Below are 17,429 nucleotides of genomic sequence, written 5' to 3' on the forward strand. Positions count from 1 at the left end.
CTGAGGCAGGTCGCATTCGGGGTGACGACGGTTCAATCCCGTCTCCGGCCATCCTGATTTAGGTTTTCCGTGATTTCCCTAAATCGCTTCAGGCAAATGCCGGGATGGTTTCTTTGAAATGGCACGGCCGATTTCCTTCCCCATCCTTCCCTCACCCGAGCTTGCGCTACGTCTATAATGACCTCGTCGTCGACGGAACGTTAAACACTAATCTTCTCCTCCACTACTGAGGTAGGGCATTTTTAGAATTATTAATCATCATTTGCCAAGTATTGCAAATGGCTCTGAGCAATATGGGTCTTTACTGCTGAGGTCATCAGTCCCCTAGAAAGTAGAACTACTTAAACCTAACTAACCTAAGGACATCACACACATCCATGCCCGAGGCAGGATTCGAACCTGCGACCGTAGCGGTCGCGCGGTTCCACACTGTAGCGCCTAGAACCGTTCGGCCACTCCGGGCGGCGCCAAGTACTGCTGAGATTCAGCAGGACGACGGATAGACCTAAGTGTTACCTGCATGTTCTTGGCCCAACGCCAGTCTTTCGCCATTTCTTCAAGCACTGTGTAATAAGTCATGTTAGCTATTATGCTGAAGACAGCCTCTTTGCCAGACACCAACGGCTTGTGAATGTTCTGGACAGCACGCCTGTGAAAATATTAATTTATCAGGGGGCGTCACCCCAGTGGAAGATACGCAAGATTTCTTGAATTTTTCTACGAATTGTATGAACGAATTAGAACAAAACTATTTTTAACGAAAATATACAATAATAATACTGAAAACCCAAACAAAATAAGGTGTTTTTAATTTCATGAATACGTTGTACAAACGTGATTAAATTAACGAGCTTGAACTTGCTGTTCCCAACGCCGAACACATAATGAGAACGGAAACATTGTAAATGTGTGCACAAAAATGAAATTAAATGTGACGGTAACTTCAGTGTAGTTATAGGTCTTCAGTGTAATCATTCCTATTTCTCTGTTGATATCTTGTGCTATTTGAAAAACGGCACACTGCGCACACCTTGGTGAAAGTTCAGAATGGCACTACATTAATCGCATAAAGAAATTAGTGACTACAAGTTTTTTGTTCCTGGGGCTAAATTATACACAAACTTTTAAGACGTCTGACTAGTTTATCCTCCAACCGATCAATGAAAGAGTTTTTAAATTTATAATAAGAACGTACCATTGTTGTACATAGCCCGGTATTAAAGACAGCGACATGTTCTTCTAATGGACTCTTAGGGGCACGGAGGGAGGCTGCTGTTGAATGTTGCAGCTAATCCGTTACTGACTGCATTTTTTCCTGTCACTATATCCCATTTTGATTTCTTAGAAATTCTCATTCTGACACGATGGAAGGGACACGTTTTCACGTCCAACTTTTCTTCTACTGTATGTATCACACAACTCGAATAGATGAATAGATGCCAATACCGTGGATCGGGGGGTGGGGGGTGGAGGGGAGAGGTAACAACGGCCGGATATGCCGTTTTACTTTTACTGAGACCGGCAGCAGCTTCTCCCCTGTACCCATCTCTAGTTTCCTTTCCTTCTTTTTCCGTTGAGTTCAAATCGTGAATGACAATTTTTTCACGTCTCATGGATAATAGAGGCGTTATTTTCCTCCAAAGTAGTTTTACAGCTTCTAGATCTACACTACTCTCTCCGTAGTCTCTCGTTCAAAGATGCCTTACAGAACAACATGTAGGGAATCATCAACTTTCGTGGTTATTTCTGTATATCGTGAAGGAACATAGTCAGTAAATAGTTCGCCTTTGCAGCTTTTATTTTTCTAACAATTGAATAGTCGAACACGTGCCAAATCCTGTTCTGGTAAAAAATAGTCGCTTCTATCGGGAGACCAGAGGTGGGCTCCATCCTTTAAAATATGTCTTCATCTAAAAAGGAAAATGGAAACATCTTATAGCTAGCGGACGCCAAAACTTTGAAAAAAAGGGGCTGGATTGGCAATAAAAAATTATCACTTCTAACACGAGTAGTCGCGGCAGTATGTAGGTTACTATGTGGAAAGTATAAGGTGGCAGTGTCTTCGGAGGTGAATCAGGGCAGCTCGGTGAAGGGCAAAGCAAAACACCAGCCGAGAAGACAAAGGAACGCACTAGTTTTTGTAGAATACCATATCTGGGTGCACTACCCGAAAAAAATTGCAGTCGTAAGAGATGTAAAAAATTACTTCAGAGCGTTTTACATTTTCGGATGTAAGCAGAAAACCCTGGCACAAACAAAAAGCCCTGGTAAACAAATATAATAAAGAGGTTGGATATTGTATTACGTGCAATTAACATCGCACTTAGCATCGCACAGCATCACAAGTCCTTCAGAAAATACAAAAATATTCCACAAGAAAGAAAAAGCCACATTTAGATTATGTTAGAGAAAGTAAAAGCTTTTAGATATATACACTAAAACGCACATTTCATGTTGAGTAAACAATTAAAATTAAAGCACCATATCATTCTGTCTAGTTTTGATTGATTGTATGATTTGGTTTTAGAACGTAATAAAATTATGTATCCTTCTCCTGTGTAAAGGCATCGACCCAGCGCTCCTAGTCATGAGTACATGACGTCACACCGTCCACATCGAGGCCCACGAGAAACACAGGCGTCAGCGCATGCGTCACGAAGCACTATGGGACTTAACATCTGAGGTCACCAGTCCCCTACAACTTAGAACTACTTAAACCTAACTAACCTAACGACATCACACACATCCATGCCTGAAGCAGGATTCAAACCTGCGACCGTAGCGTTCGCGCGGTTTCAGACTGAAGCGCGAAGGTGAGCCTTTACTCGCACTCTTGCTCAGCTCAGCAGACGAAATGCGTTCCTAGACCTGTTAACTCGCAGCTGGGTGTGTACACGCTAACGAGAATTGCATCATGTCTGGAATTTGCTTTTACGAAGTCCTACTGATTAACAGTATTACAAAAAAATGTAATTTAAGACTAACACTCGATATAATTGTGTATAGCATTTAGTCTCGTCTGCTTAACAGTCCTCATTTCACAAAAGAAAGGGTTCCTTATGCAACTTATAATAATCATTGTGGCATTGTACAGCCGTAATAAATTATAAGTAGGCCTACGGACTTCCTTCCATTGTAGCACTAATAACAGTAATAATCCATAATAGCGGATTCCTGTAAAAACTGCAATTCTCGTTCGAAGCGTACGCAAATAGTTACGAGTTAACAGATGTAGGGAAGTAGTTTTTGTCTGCTGAGTTGAGCGACCGAGCGAGCGCAGGCCTACATTCGTGACGTACGCGCCGTGGCCTGTCTTTCTTGTGGGCCTCGGACCACATGTATAGCTTCCGTTCCGCCAGCCAGCTAATCTCTCCTTGTGCTTTTGCTTTGTCCTACACTGAGCTGCCGTTCTATCACACTGGTAAGACACTGCCACCTGACACTTTGCACATAGTAATCTGCGTAGTGTCGCGACGAATCACGTTAGTAGTGGCAATTTTTCAACACTAAGCCGGCCCTTTTTTAATAACTTTTAGCGGCGACTCACTATAAAATAGTTTCTTTCGCCTTTTTTGATGCACACAAATTTTAAGAAATGGAGGTACGCCATATGAAGATATTCACTGAACAGTAAATCCTGTCTAGGAGCGACGGGTATGCCTACAATCTTTTTAAGTTGTGCCTATATATTAGACAATCTTTATTAATTTTAATATCCACAAAACATGATGACACTGTACTTTGTTTTTCACCGCGTATGTTGCACCTGACGATGTGGCCTTAGGCAGTGAAACTTATTGTGTTTTAATGAAAAACAATTTAACTATCTGTTAGCGGACTTCTTCCTAACGTCACGCCTCTCAAAAGCTGGGGTTGGCCTGAATATAAAATAGTTTATTTCTATTTTAAACGGTGATCTTTAGCTTTTGACTTCCCCAGTAGTTACATGGTGCTCTGTGACATCGTTTTAATACCTAATACATTCCAAAATGGCTCAAATGGCTCTAAACAATATGGGACTTAACATCTGATGTCATCAGTCCCCTAGACTTACAACTACTTAAACCTAACTAAACTAATGACATCACACACAACAATCCCCGAGGGAGGATTCGATCCTGCGACCGTAGCAGCAGCGCGGTTCCAGACTGAAGCGCCTAGCAAGTTTAACCCCTCTTGAACTACAATCGGAGAATTAAGACAGGCCAGCTGTTGCACAGTAGTTGATAAGGCGACAAAATGAGTACACACCTGTTGTCGGGTACCCAATGCAGCAGCAGCAAACAGAACACCTTGCCGAAGGGCGCGTACTGCCACACGGCGGAGTTCTCCAGGTCGGGCTGAACCACGTCCAGCTGCTCGTACGTGATGGTGCCTGGCAGCGCGTTGTGCTGCCTGCAGAACTCCAGCATCTCTGGGCTGATGTCGCAGGCCACCAGCTTCGTACCCGGTGGCAGCCGCGGGGCTAAAACCGGCCAGTGCAGAAATATACTTTCTGATTTGCTCTTCTAAGCTATGCAGAATGTAAAGTTAATCAGTGCTTAAGCTTCCCTGAAGACGCAAAGTATTCCAGAGGTATTGCAGATCATTGATACAATCATGCTGTGCAATTTCCAGACTTGTTGAGGATTGAGATTAGAGGAGGTTGATAGAAGACGCTGCAGTTGTCGAATGGAGAGCACGGTGCATGTTTCAGATCGTCCAGTCCGTGTGTCGTGGTGTGGTACTTGGGGGTGGCTCGCCGCGCTGTACTACGAAACATAGCGCACCAGGCCAGCTAAAGCCTGAGAGATGTACAGGGCGGTCGGTGACGTCCTGGAAAGCTTGTAAGGGCGTTGCGGGGTAGGTTGCACTGGAAAATAATTATTAATCGTTTCTGATTTTGTTATTATTGAAGTTAGCTAGACAAGTATTTGATCGCGTGAATTCAAGCAGCGTACCGGAGAAGCTTTCTCTAAATGGGATCTTCCTTCGTTTCCTCAGTCAACACAAACGTAGCTTCTGCTCACCTACCTTAAATTTATAACTTCCGGGAAAGGCATATTTTAGCTGGTGATGAGCATTTGAAGAAGTGGTAACTCACAGACTAACAGATGTCTGTGAATCACAGCACATTTACCCGTACAAATGCTTGAATTGCTAATTAAATCGGACTTGCCGCAACGTATGAATTTTGTTCTCATCAATTATTTCTCAGTACAGCCTACCCTGCAACCCCCCTACAAGATTTTCAGACTGTTTATGACCGCCCTGCGACAACTGACAGATAGTTCAAGCGGCGCACTATCAACCGAAGTCTATTTGAAAACCCGCCGGTATCTTGGAAACTGCATCGGTGGCCGGCTTAAGTACACAGGGTGTGCTTGTAGGGTCCACGCCTTCAGTGAGCGTTGAACACTTATGTGAGAAACATCGGATGCGTTTGGGATTTATTGGAGCTGGATTCGTTTCAAGATTCGTGCGTCTTTGTGTCAGAACACTGCTCATAAACTGGCGAAAACAAAATGTACGTACAATTCCTTTTGTTTTTAGGGTTCCTTGCTGCAGCCGGTAAAAATCGAACCTTTGTTGGATTTCTTTACTGTCTGTATGCCTGCCTTACTGTGAAAATTTGTCACATGCTAAGATCTACGGTCTCTTGACGGAGTAAAAAGTGAAGCTTCCAAGACAGTGAAATCACAAGGTATGGCCATTTATGACACATTTTAACACTCGTAAGCTCACTCATCAAAATTATAGATACTCCAGTTCACCTTGAATCACGAATTTAGGCAAGAAGCAAAATTGCACAGTTAATATAAATTTCTAATTCTATCACTATAAAAATATCTTTTTGTCGTTTGATATCCGACTTCAAACCTGAAATTAAAACATTCTCGAAAGCCTTGCAATTCCCGAGACCAATATTTTGCCAATATCAATGCTGATTACAGTCAAAATTTGTCGATATTCTCGGTTTTCAGTACGGATGAACTGTCTATACACACAATTAAGATTGTATCGAACCCTCACAGCGCGGGAACTAAACGCAAAGGCCAATTTTTCTTTATACTGGAAGTTAATAAAATTGTTCCGTATATTGAAAGGTGGCAGTATAGACTAAAACAAGAAAAAAACTCCAATATACATGGGCTATAAAATGTATACCTTAAGTGCTATTACCATTTGTTCAAATTTCTAATGCTGAACAGATGATCACTGCTCTTAATATATACGTTTTAGAAGCCATGTTAACTGGATATTTTTGTCTTGGTTTGGACCACACTATCGCCTCACAAAAATAAAAACTCCGTCCGAACACGCCCTGGAGGAGCCAACGGTACCGACTGGCCACCGTGTCATCGTCCGCCCACAGGCGTCACTGAATGTGGATATAGAAGGGCACGTGGTCAGCACACCGCTCTCCCGGCCGTAAGTCAGTTTACGAGACCGGAGCCGTTACTTCTCCATCAAGCAGCTCCTCACTTAGCCTCATCACAAGGGCTGAGTTCACCCCGCTTGTCAACGGGACTCGGCAGACCGGATAGTGAGCCATCCAAGTGCTAGCACAGCCCGACTTTGGTGATCTGACGGAGCCGGTGTTACCACGGCGGCAAGGCCGTTGGCATCGCCCCTCAAACTATGGGACCATTGTGTAACATTTTGCATAAATAATCCCTGTTTAATCGTGAGCACCATAATTTTTCTTGCTTTCGAAAGGATATATCGATCTGTTACTTATTAGGCAATGGAAAATTCAAGACAGAAAGTAACAGTACTACGAAAAAGATAGTTGATACTCACTATATTATCTCATTTACTCAGTATGTGCAGCGGAGCGTTAAAGCTACCATTTTCTCGTAATCTGGCATATCAAATTGTTCTTGAAGGAGAAGCTAATGAAATAGCTGCAATAGCGGCAGTGCACCACAGCCCACGGATAAGCAATTACACCGCGATTCTAATATGTTCGTAGGTAGTATTGTATCAAGAATTCTTTGACGCCGATTTCCATAACCGGGTAGTGGTTTGTAAATGGACATGTCACCAAATGCAATCGACGTCCACGTTATTTGCCGAGAAACAATTTTCCCGTGAGTCTACATTCACAAACTATGGTTGCGTTAACCTGGATAATATGCATTACTGGCGTGAAGACAATCCCCACTGGCTGCAGCAAGTTACCCATCAGTTGCCTTGGTCGGTTAACATATGGTGTGGGGTCATAAGAAACAAACTCATTAGTCCGTATCTTATCGACGGCACGTAGAAGGGGCACAAACGGGAACTATCGCTACAACTGTAAGATATTGCCCCTGACGTACGACAACGTATGTGGTTTTAGCCTGACGGTTGCCCAGTGCATTTCGCAATTGTAGTACCGGAGCTATTAAACCGTTTCTACACTGGTCGGCGGATAGGGAGAAGTGGCCCTGTTAATTGTTCTGCTAGGTCGGCGGATTTGATGTCACCAGATTTCTTCCTGTGGGGATATGTAAAAGATGAAGTGCAGCAGCAAGTGCCAACAGGCCGTGAAGATTTGGGCGACAGCATCGGAAACTGCGATGCTGCTATTCCCGCATCTATGGCTCTGTCCTGTGTACGGCCATTTGGAAAGTGGATCATTAACTGTACTGGAGATGGCGATACTACGTTTGAACACTTACTCGAAATGGAAAAGGGGAGTAGAGTTCGTCGCGAGCCATGGCCACAGTGCCGCGTCAGTTACTCCGTTGTTCTATGTGTCGGAGAAATACGACGATGCGAATGGGGTTCCAATTAAAAGTTACGAAATACTGGCCTGGCCTAACTTCACAGCATGGAGGTGAGGTCCCAAATGCCATTCAAGGGCCACTGAGTATCATGCCATAAATGACGATGGGGTACCCATTTCTGTTCCTCTGATTACAGCGTCATCTGTGGCGAAAAGAAGAAAATGCTTCAACAAAAGTATACAGATTTGTCCGTAAAATCATAATCTGCAATTAAAACAAACGGGGGTTGCCATTGAAGATTGCAAAGTTGCCCATACCAGCCACACACGGGGTTGGGTGGCTGGTTGAGTGTGATATCATTGGATGTCCCCCTCCGAGACAAGCAAATTGAAATTTGAACTGTTTTTTGGTCCAAAGTGTAGTTTAGATATACTTTAGTGTCTTCTGTGAAAATGAACACTCTGTATACCTCCTTTTCTCGGTGGTCCTAGGTATCCAGGAGCGACGATACTTTACAAAGCACAAGAGAGTTGCTTAGTCGTCGATTTCTCTGATGGAGTAGTAACGTGACTGGAAGTGAAGAACCCACCTTCTTGGTGACGTCACCGGGCCCGCAGCCAATGTCGAGCACCGGCAGTGGCTGCCTCGGCCACGTGAAGACCGACCACAGGGCGTCAACCTGTTTGGCGGCCAGCAGCGTGAGGGGAACACACCCGAGGTTGTACAAATCCGGTTTATCCATGCTGATGTACACTGCTTGTTTTTCCAAGCTGGTTAGAAGTCTATCCCCCTCACAGCCAGGAGCAAGATGCTGATGCCTGGAAGAAAAAAGTTTTTAGAGAAATCCCCCTCCACATCGCATACAGTTTAATGGGAATGTGGACGTTCACCCTTTGTCATTAGAGACGGAATACTAGTCAGTTTATGGAAGATGTCTTTAAACTGTATGTAGTCTGTTTAGGTTTTCTCATTGGTAACGCCACGTAGCGCTCTGTATGAAAATCACTGGCTGTACTGTGTGCAGTCTCTGGCTAGTTTGCATTGTTGTCTGCCATTGTATATATCACTCCCTGAAAGTATTATAATGTCTCTGACGTACCTCAAAGTCTTTATTTTTTCTCCCTGAACCATAATTGAATTTCATAATTCCTCCTTGGTTCCCTTAGTGATTATATTTATAGACAGAATAACAGCGGTGTCTAACTCCCTTCGCAATTTCTACTTCACTCTCATACGTTTGCCGTCTTATAACTACAGCGTGGCTTTTGCACAAATTGTACATGACATTTCCCTGCATTTGATCCATGTTACGCCCAGAATTACAAAAAGTGTTGTAAGTAGGCTGTTTCTGTTTTTTTATTGGTAATGCCACGTAGCGCTCTGTATGAAAATCACTGACTATGCTGTGTGCAGTCTGTGGCTGGTTTGGATTACTGGAATTTGCTGTTGTAGTGTTGGGCAGTTGGCTGTTAACAGCTCGTAGCGTTGCGCAGTTGGAGGTGAGCCGCCAGCAGTGGTGGATGTGGGGAGAGAGATGGCGGAGTTTTGAGAGCAGATGATGTGGACTTGTGTCCATCAGATATATATATATATATATATATATATATATATATATATATATATATATATATTCCTGGAAATGGGAAAAAGAACACATTGACACCGGTGTGTCAGACCCACCATACTTGCTCCGGACACTGCGAGAGGGCTGTACAAGCAATGATCACACGCACGGCACAGCGGACACACCAGGAACCGCGGTGTTGGCCGTCGAATGGCGCTAGCTGCGCAGCCTTTGTGCACCGCCGCCGTCAGTGACAGCCAGTTTGCAGTGGCATACGGAGCTCCATCGCAGTCTTTAACACTGGTAGCATGCCGTGACAGCGTGGACGTGAACCGTATGTGCAGTTGACGGACTTTCAGCGAGGGCGTATAGTGGGCATGCGGGAGGCCGGGTAGACGTACCGCCGAATTGTTCAACACGTGGGGCGTGAGGTCTCCACAGTACATCGATGTTGTCGCCAGTGGTCGGCGGAAGGTGCACATGCCCGTCGACCTGGGACCGGACCGCAGCGACGCACGGATGCACGCCAAGACCGTAGGATACTACGCAGTGCCATAGGGGAGCGCACCGCCACTTCCCAGCAAATTAGGCACACTGTTGCTCCTGGGGTATCGGCGAGGACCATTCGCAACCGTCTCCATGAAGCTGGGCTACGGTCCCGCACACCGTTAGGCCGTCTTCCGCTCACGCCCCAACATCGTGCAGCCCGCGTCCAGTGGTGTCGCGACAGGCGTGAATGGAGGGACGAATGGAGACGTGTCGTCTTCAGCGATGAGAGTCGCTTCTGCCTTGGTGCCAATGATGGTCGTATGCGTGTTTGGCGCCGTGCACGTGAGCTCCACAATCAGGACTGCATACGACCGAGGCACACAGGGCCAACACCCGGCATCATGGTGTGGTTAGCGATCTCCTACACTGGCCGTACACCTCTGGTGATCGTCGAGGGAACACTGAGTAGTGCACGGTACATCCAAATCGTCATCAAACCCATCGTTCTACCATTCCTAGACCGGCAAGGGAACTTGCTGTTCCAACAGGACAATGCACGTCCGCATGTATCCCGTGCCACCCAACGTGCTCTAAAAGGTGTAAGTCAACTACCCTGGCCAGTAAGATCTCCGGATCTGTCCCCCATTGAGCATGTTTGGGACTGGATGAAGCGTCGTCTCACGCTGTCTGCACGTCCAGCACGAACGCTGGTCCAACTGAGGCGCCAGGTGGAAATTGCATGGCAAGCCGTTCCACAGGACTACATCCAGAATCTCTACGATCGTCTCCATGGGAGAATAGCAGCCTGCATTGCTGCGAAAGGTGGATATACACTGTACTAGTGCCGACATTGTGCATGCTATGTTGCCTGTGCCTATGTGCCTGTGGTTCTGTCAGTGTGATCATGTGATGTATCTGACCCCAGGAATGTGTCAATAAAGTTTCCCCTTCGTGGGACAATGAATTCACGGTGTTCTTATTTCAATTTCCAGGAGTATATATATATATATATATATATATATATATATATATATGACTTTTGAACACTATTGCACTATTGAGGTAAATACATTGTTTGTTCTCTATCAAAGTCTTTCATTTGTTAACTATGCCTATCATTAGTGGGTGCCTTCAGTAGTTTGAATCTCCTTTGTAGTTTCAGTCTTTCATTTTGTTGTACAGTAAAAGAGTTGTGGCTTGCATGTACATTTGCGCCAAGTATTTCGCAGCTGCGCTTCCAATCAACTAGATTTTATTTTCAGTTCTATGTTAATGTGTTCTCTTGTTTTTGCTACGTTCGCAGGTTCGAATCTTGCCTCAGGCATGGATGTGTGTGATGTCCTTAGGTTAGTTAGGTTTAAGTAGTTCTAAGTTCTAGGGGACTGATGACCATAGATGTTAAGCCATAGTTCTCAGAGCCATTTGAACCATTTTGTTTTTGCTCTTCAAATTGTGCTTTTCTGTGTTATCGAGTGAAATATTGTGACAATAATGGCGTGTGAGAAACGTAACACTACGTCCCAAAGTAAAGTGAGAAATAATAGTGACGACGAGCGTAGCTTATCAGCACCACTGTGTAATAAATTATCAGACATTCGAAGTAGTATTTGGGTAATTATGCATAGGGAAATGGAGCGGGTGGCAAATAATGGTGTAGACAGTGAAACAAATAGTGAACAGGGAAGCATTATCGATCGATCGGTCGGCAACAGCTTGCCTCAGAAATCCGGAATGACAGAACCCAATATTGCAAATACTGTTGACTTAGGTTTTGGGTCCTCACATTTTTCTCAAATGAGTCAAGACTAATTTTCTGCTTGTCAAAATGTAAATGTTGCTGGTGAAAATGCACTGCCAAAAAGCATAGGGAAACAGATTCTAGACACTAATACATTATTATTGCAATTAATGCAAGAAATGGAACAAAACCAGAGACAAACAAAGCAAAACTTCAATAGTTAGACATAATGGAACAAAATCTTCAAAAGTTACACAAAATGGAACAAAATCTTCAAACGTTAAACACAGTGGAACAACACCAGAGACAAACACAGCAACGGTTAGAAGCAGTGGAACAAAGTATTCGAAAGTTAATCACTAAACTTGAACAAACACGTGAAGATTTAACTACTGAGTTACATAAAATCGAATCGAAATGTGAAAAAGTCAGTAATGACGTAAAAACACAAATTTGTGAGTATTTCCAACCTATTTTTTCGCGTCATGAAAATGCATTACAGAATCACGAAGCAGCCATAAAGGAACTGCAAACTATAGTTCATGAAAATCACGACACCTTGCAAGCTAAAATTAGTTGCATCTACCGATTCGGTTACGCAACTTGCAAAAACTCAGAAAACCTTAAAGGACACAGTAGATACTCTGAAAATTGGTTCAGAAAGACACATGGAGGAAATAAGTTCATTATCAGAGAAAGTGGTTGAACTTTCGGATCAGCTAAATAATTTATCTACGAAGGTAGATGATAATCTGAATGACACAAAACCGGTAGTTTTTAATGACACAGAAGAGTGAGAACAAATTAGGAAATTCAAACAAAATCAGAGTCAAATTAATATGCAACACAACAGAGAAATCCGGGACGTACAAAATCAGCTGACACAGGTAATACATGAATTACGTATTTCAGAGGGCACTCGCGCTCCAATACAGGAAGAGGGACATAGAAATACGGAACAGGCACAAAGTAATAACACTGGATACTTCGGAAATTATGAAAGAAACTGGAAAGGTACACCGAATTTTTAGATGGAACCGCCGAAACGAAGTAACAATGACCGACATGCGACTTGCCGAAATGTGATTTTGACTATAAGCTGTTTATTACTACACGTAAACTCAAAACATTTAAGAATTCCGGCAACGACATTCATCCACAAGCGTGGCTTCATCAATTCTCTCATTGTTTTCCTACCAACTGGTGATTAGAGTACAGATTAGAATTTATGTGTAGCTGTTTAGAGAATGAACCAGCTGTAATAATGCGATCGGTCAATCACGATTGCCACAGTGAAGGAGAATTTTATCATGCCTTCCTCTCAGCATATTGGTCTCAAGCTACACAAGACCGAGTAAAACATAGCATCATAATAATGAAACATTTCGAACAACCTGAATTTTCCAGTCTTGTGAAATATTTTGAAGACATGTTGCACAAGAATCAGTATCTGTCAAACCCATACAGCCCCTCAGAACTCATCCGCATTTGCTTAATCAAATTACCTGAATATTTGCGACATAATATTTTGGCAGGACGTTAAAAGACGACATTGAAGCTTTTCAGGGACTCTTACAAGAATTGGAAATTGACACTGACAGTCGCGGGATGCGAAAACAGAAATACAACAGTTACAGGTCACATCCGTCACAATTCCGCGACGACAGAAATAATAACTGGACACGACAAGGCTATTCTTACAACGTAAATCGTGAACAAAACAGACACCACCCATATGACAACCACTGGCAGAGTAATAGTTACAGAGAAAGATCGCATTTCCGTAGTAATGAATATAACAGAGAGAATCATAAAAAAGACAATATGGCAACCAGAACTATTATTATCACGGGAGACAGAATAACTTCAGACGCAACGGTCCACAGCGCAGTGCTAATTCAGCGGGAAATACTCCGCCACTTAACCGACAAGAAAGAAGCTACAGGAACTACTGACATGACGACAGGCGACATAATCGTAACGACAGTCGTGAATTGCATCAGAACTGGCGACAATCAAACACGGCAGGGCCCTCTCGACAAGGTGAATTTGTAGAAGTTAGGTCTCCAAATCACAATAACGACGCTAGCCAACAAAGAGACAGACAATGACTCGCACCGCAGGCAGCCACGTGCGCCAGCTGGCTCAGAGAAAAATAACGTAGACGCAAACCGTGACAAAAATTCCAGTATTCTTTACCGACGTATACCGCATGATAACTGCATCAAGTTCAAACTCTGAGTACTATGAAGAGTAAAGGATTGCACCACACTTGAGATGTAAAATCGTTTGTTGAAAAATAATCTGCTTTTTAACTTTGTCTTTGCCATAAAACTTTCCACTTCACACTTCTAGTATGCTTTGTCACACTTACGAAACTGTTACTATGTAACAATGTTTGAAGTTAAATATCCAGTCAAGAACCTGGGCAACTTATTTAGACAATAATTACGAATGCATTGTTATAATGAACAGACGACACAGTGTTATTATGTGCGTACATTTTTGCTTGTTAGTTGCACAATTACGTAACGACTATAAGGCTCACATACTTAGAACATGTTCCGGTACCGCTAATGAGATTTTAATGCAACATTTTGGTTTACTTGAAAATACATTCTGGATTTAAAGTACTTTCTGAGAGGTACCAGATGACACAGTGGTTACTTTATTTGACAGCTACACGATTATATCACGAAGACACTAATGAGAGACAGAATTTATATTATTGCTTTTGTGCTGTATCTGCTTTATATCTGCACAGTTTTTCTGAATTCTTCTGAAAAGTAAAACATGTTTTAGTAGTAACTTTGTGGTATAGCTACAATAAGACAGCCTTTTTTGTAGCACGACAATACGTTACAGTGTAGTACTTTCTTGATAACGGAACTGTACGTAATAACTACGATATCTATACGCACAGCATTTCGCTTTTGTTTATTACGAGGTAAGTACATTGACTTCCACAGAACTTTGATTACGGACGACGATAATTATGACACTTGGCAAATTTTTTACCCTTAAGTAATGACAGAGATTATGTTACCACAAGACGCTCAATTTAGCGCCACAGGACACGCATTTGAGTGATTAATTTTGAAGAGAGTTTTCCGTGATACATTTCATTACATTGCTGTAACCTCTAACACCTGAGGGTATAATTACATTAATCCTCAGGGTGGTACACGCTTACTTTGTGTACCATGTGTTTGGTAAGCACAAGGAGCCCTAGCTAATATGGTATTTGCTTAAACAACTGCACACATCGATACCATATTTCTCTGACACTTAAAGTACACAGCTATCTGATCATTTACCTTAGAGAGACAAACGCTTATTTTACTACATCAGTGACAGGTGGTTAAGTAATTACATTGTTGGATAACTTCACACTTATGAAATTGTATTTTGACTGTGCTTTGTGAACTCTTCATATTTTTGCGGAACCATTGTGATACTATGAGAGCTCTGAATGATGCATTTGATATGGGATCATGATTTTAAAACACGTTTGAGGTAGATGACACTATCGAAATGAGCAGAGAATTAGTTTTGGGTTTTGAAATTACTTGAGGAAGCTACGACGATTTTGAGGCTTGGCTGAGCTTTTATGATGTTATTATTACGATGACAATGTGTATTATGCTGTTGAGGTATGTTTATGATAAATAAGCTGAAGCTATACGAGGAATTTGATTATGCTACGTATTTATTATGATGAAATATTGGTGTCGACGAATATGTATATGTGTAATAAGGTAAGGAATAATGAGTAGTGATTAGGGCCTCTGACTTGTGAAAAAAGGATGTAGGAAACCCAGAATCGTACTTAAAGAGTTATGAAATGTGTGTAAATGAGTGAATGTATCACAATGCCGGTGAAAATTTTTTGGACGCTGTTATATTTATAAGATTTTGCTTCTACACATTTGTAACGCAAATATTTTGACCTGTGAAATTTTATTTGTATCAGACTGTTACTGTAGCAGAAACTGATGTAAATATTTCGGTAAGGTAGGTAGGTCACTGTATGCACCCAGCTGCACTACAGTGGCCTGGAAAAAATCCATTACTGTGTGCCTTTCAGAGGCACAGGTGAAAAAAAAAGAGGCCATTATCCTCGCTATTGACATTCGTTTGTAGAAAGCATCGCAAATACGACACGCTCGAACTTGGAAACAATATGATTACACTGTGGAGCTCTTAATTGATGATATTTCATTAACTGCTTAATGAAATGATGAGAAACGTTTCTACATCTATTGTCTTTCTAATTGAGAAAACAAAGGAAGTAGGTTACAGTACGCTTGTTCGCCCACTGTTGAATACTGCTCAACAGTGTGGGATCTGTCCCAGATAGGGTTGATAGAAGAGGTAGAGAAGATCCAACGGAGAGCAGCAGTTGTAGAATTTCTCAAATAGTATGTTATTTTCTTCGTAAAGATGTTTAGACATTATTTATTCTGTTTTGTTTTAATGCTCATGTGTGAAATTAATGTTTCGAAAACTATTCTCATTATTTTATTTATTTACTTATCTCATAATACCTGTAACACTGATGTATATGTTATTTCGATTCTTTTGTAAAGCCTGTATTACTACAAATGTTATCTGTATTGTTATGTGTTTTAATGATGTATTTTGTACCTTTGTTATCGTATACTCATGTTATAAAATTGTAATTGACACCAGTTCATCAAATTAAGTAACTTGTAAGCATTCATTTCACTGCACATATATCTGTTGGTCGTATTGTATGAACAATATGTGAAAAAAGAGGACCATTAGTGTTTGGACGTGTGTTAAGAATTCAGCAAAGGACTGATTAACAGCATTGCTGGTTCTAAGGACAATTCCAAAAACTTTGTGAGTGGTTTACGGACTTGTTATATTCTCCACAAGACTCTTCGATGGCGATTGTGCACCTGCACAGTCGTAACAGATGGCTGCTGGCCGTCTCTACAAGGATTAAAGTGGGTCTGCATCTTTGATGGCCCACCAATACCATACACTCTACCATGTCTACAGTGGGTGTGCTCTGTGATGACCTACCTACCAACATTCTTCAAAACTTCGACTGACTCTGCGGTGGGTTTGCACTGTTGATGCCCATTACCTGTCTGCATGTCAAGAGTCAGCACTGTCTTTCTGTTGGAATGACAACACTACTTCTTCAAGACTGCATGGAAATCCACTACTTCTGTGTGCATTTTCTTTTACTGCTCAGACTTTGAGAAAAACACTGCTATTTTACTGTGATGAACGATTTGGACTGTATGGACTGTGAGAAAATTTTAGCTTTTGACCAACATTGTACCGATAAGTGGGTTCATTTGATTTCTTTGTTATTGTAATTATGAAAAATATTTTTAAATCTGTATTGGCCATGGCCCAAAACAATTTGTAAAATTCTTAGTGGGGAGCATGGGGCCTATGTAAGTAGGCTGTTTAGGTTTTCTTATTGGTAACGCCACGTAGCGCTCTGTATGAAAATCACTGGCTGTTCTGTGTGCAGTCTCTGGCTAGTTTGCGTTGTTGTCTGCCATTGTAGTGTTGGGCAGCTGGATGTTAACAGCGTATAGCATTGCGCAGTTGGAGGTGAGCCGCCAGCAGTGGTGGATGTGGGGAGTGAGATGGCGGAGTTTTGGACAGAGATAGTCAAACTGATATATGTATATATAATGACTTTTGAACACTATTGAGGTAAATACAGTGTTTGTTCTCTTTCAAAATCTTTCATTTGCTAACTATGCCTATAAGTAGTTAGTGCTTTCAGTAGTTTGAATCTTTTATTTATCTGGCAGTAGTGGCGCTCGCTGTATTGCAGTAGTTCTTGTAACGAATATTTTTGTGAGGTAATTGATTTGTGAAAGGTACAGGTTAATGTTAGTCAGGGCCATTCTTTTGTAGGGATTTTTGAAATTCAGATTGAGTTGCGCCAAAA

Source organism: Schistocerca gregaria, chromosome 2, assembly GCF_023897955.1.
Source record: "Schistocerca gregaria isolate iqSchGreg1 chromosome 2, iqSchGreg1.2, whole genome shotgun sequence".
Taxonomy (NCBI): Eukaryota; Metazoa; Arthropoda; class Insecta; order Orthoptera; family Acrididae; genus Schistocerca; species Schistocerca gregaria.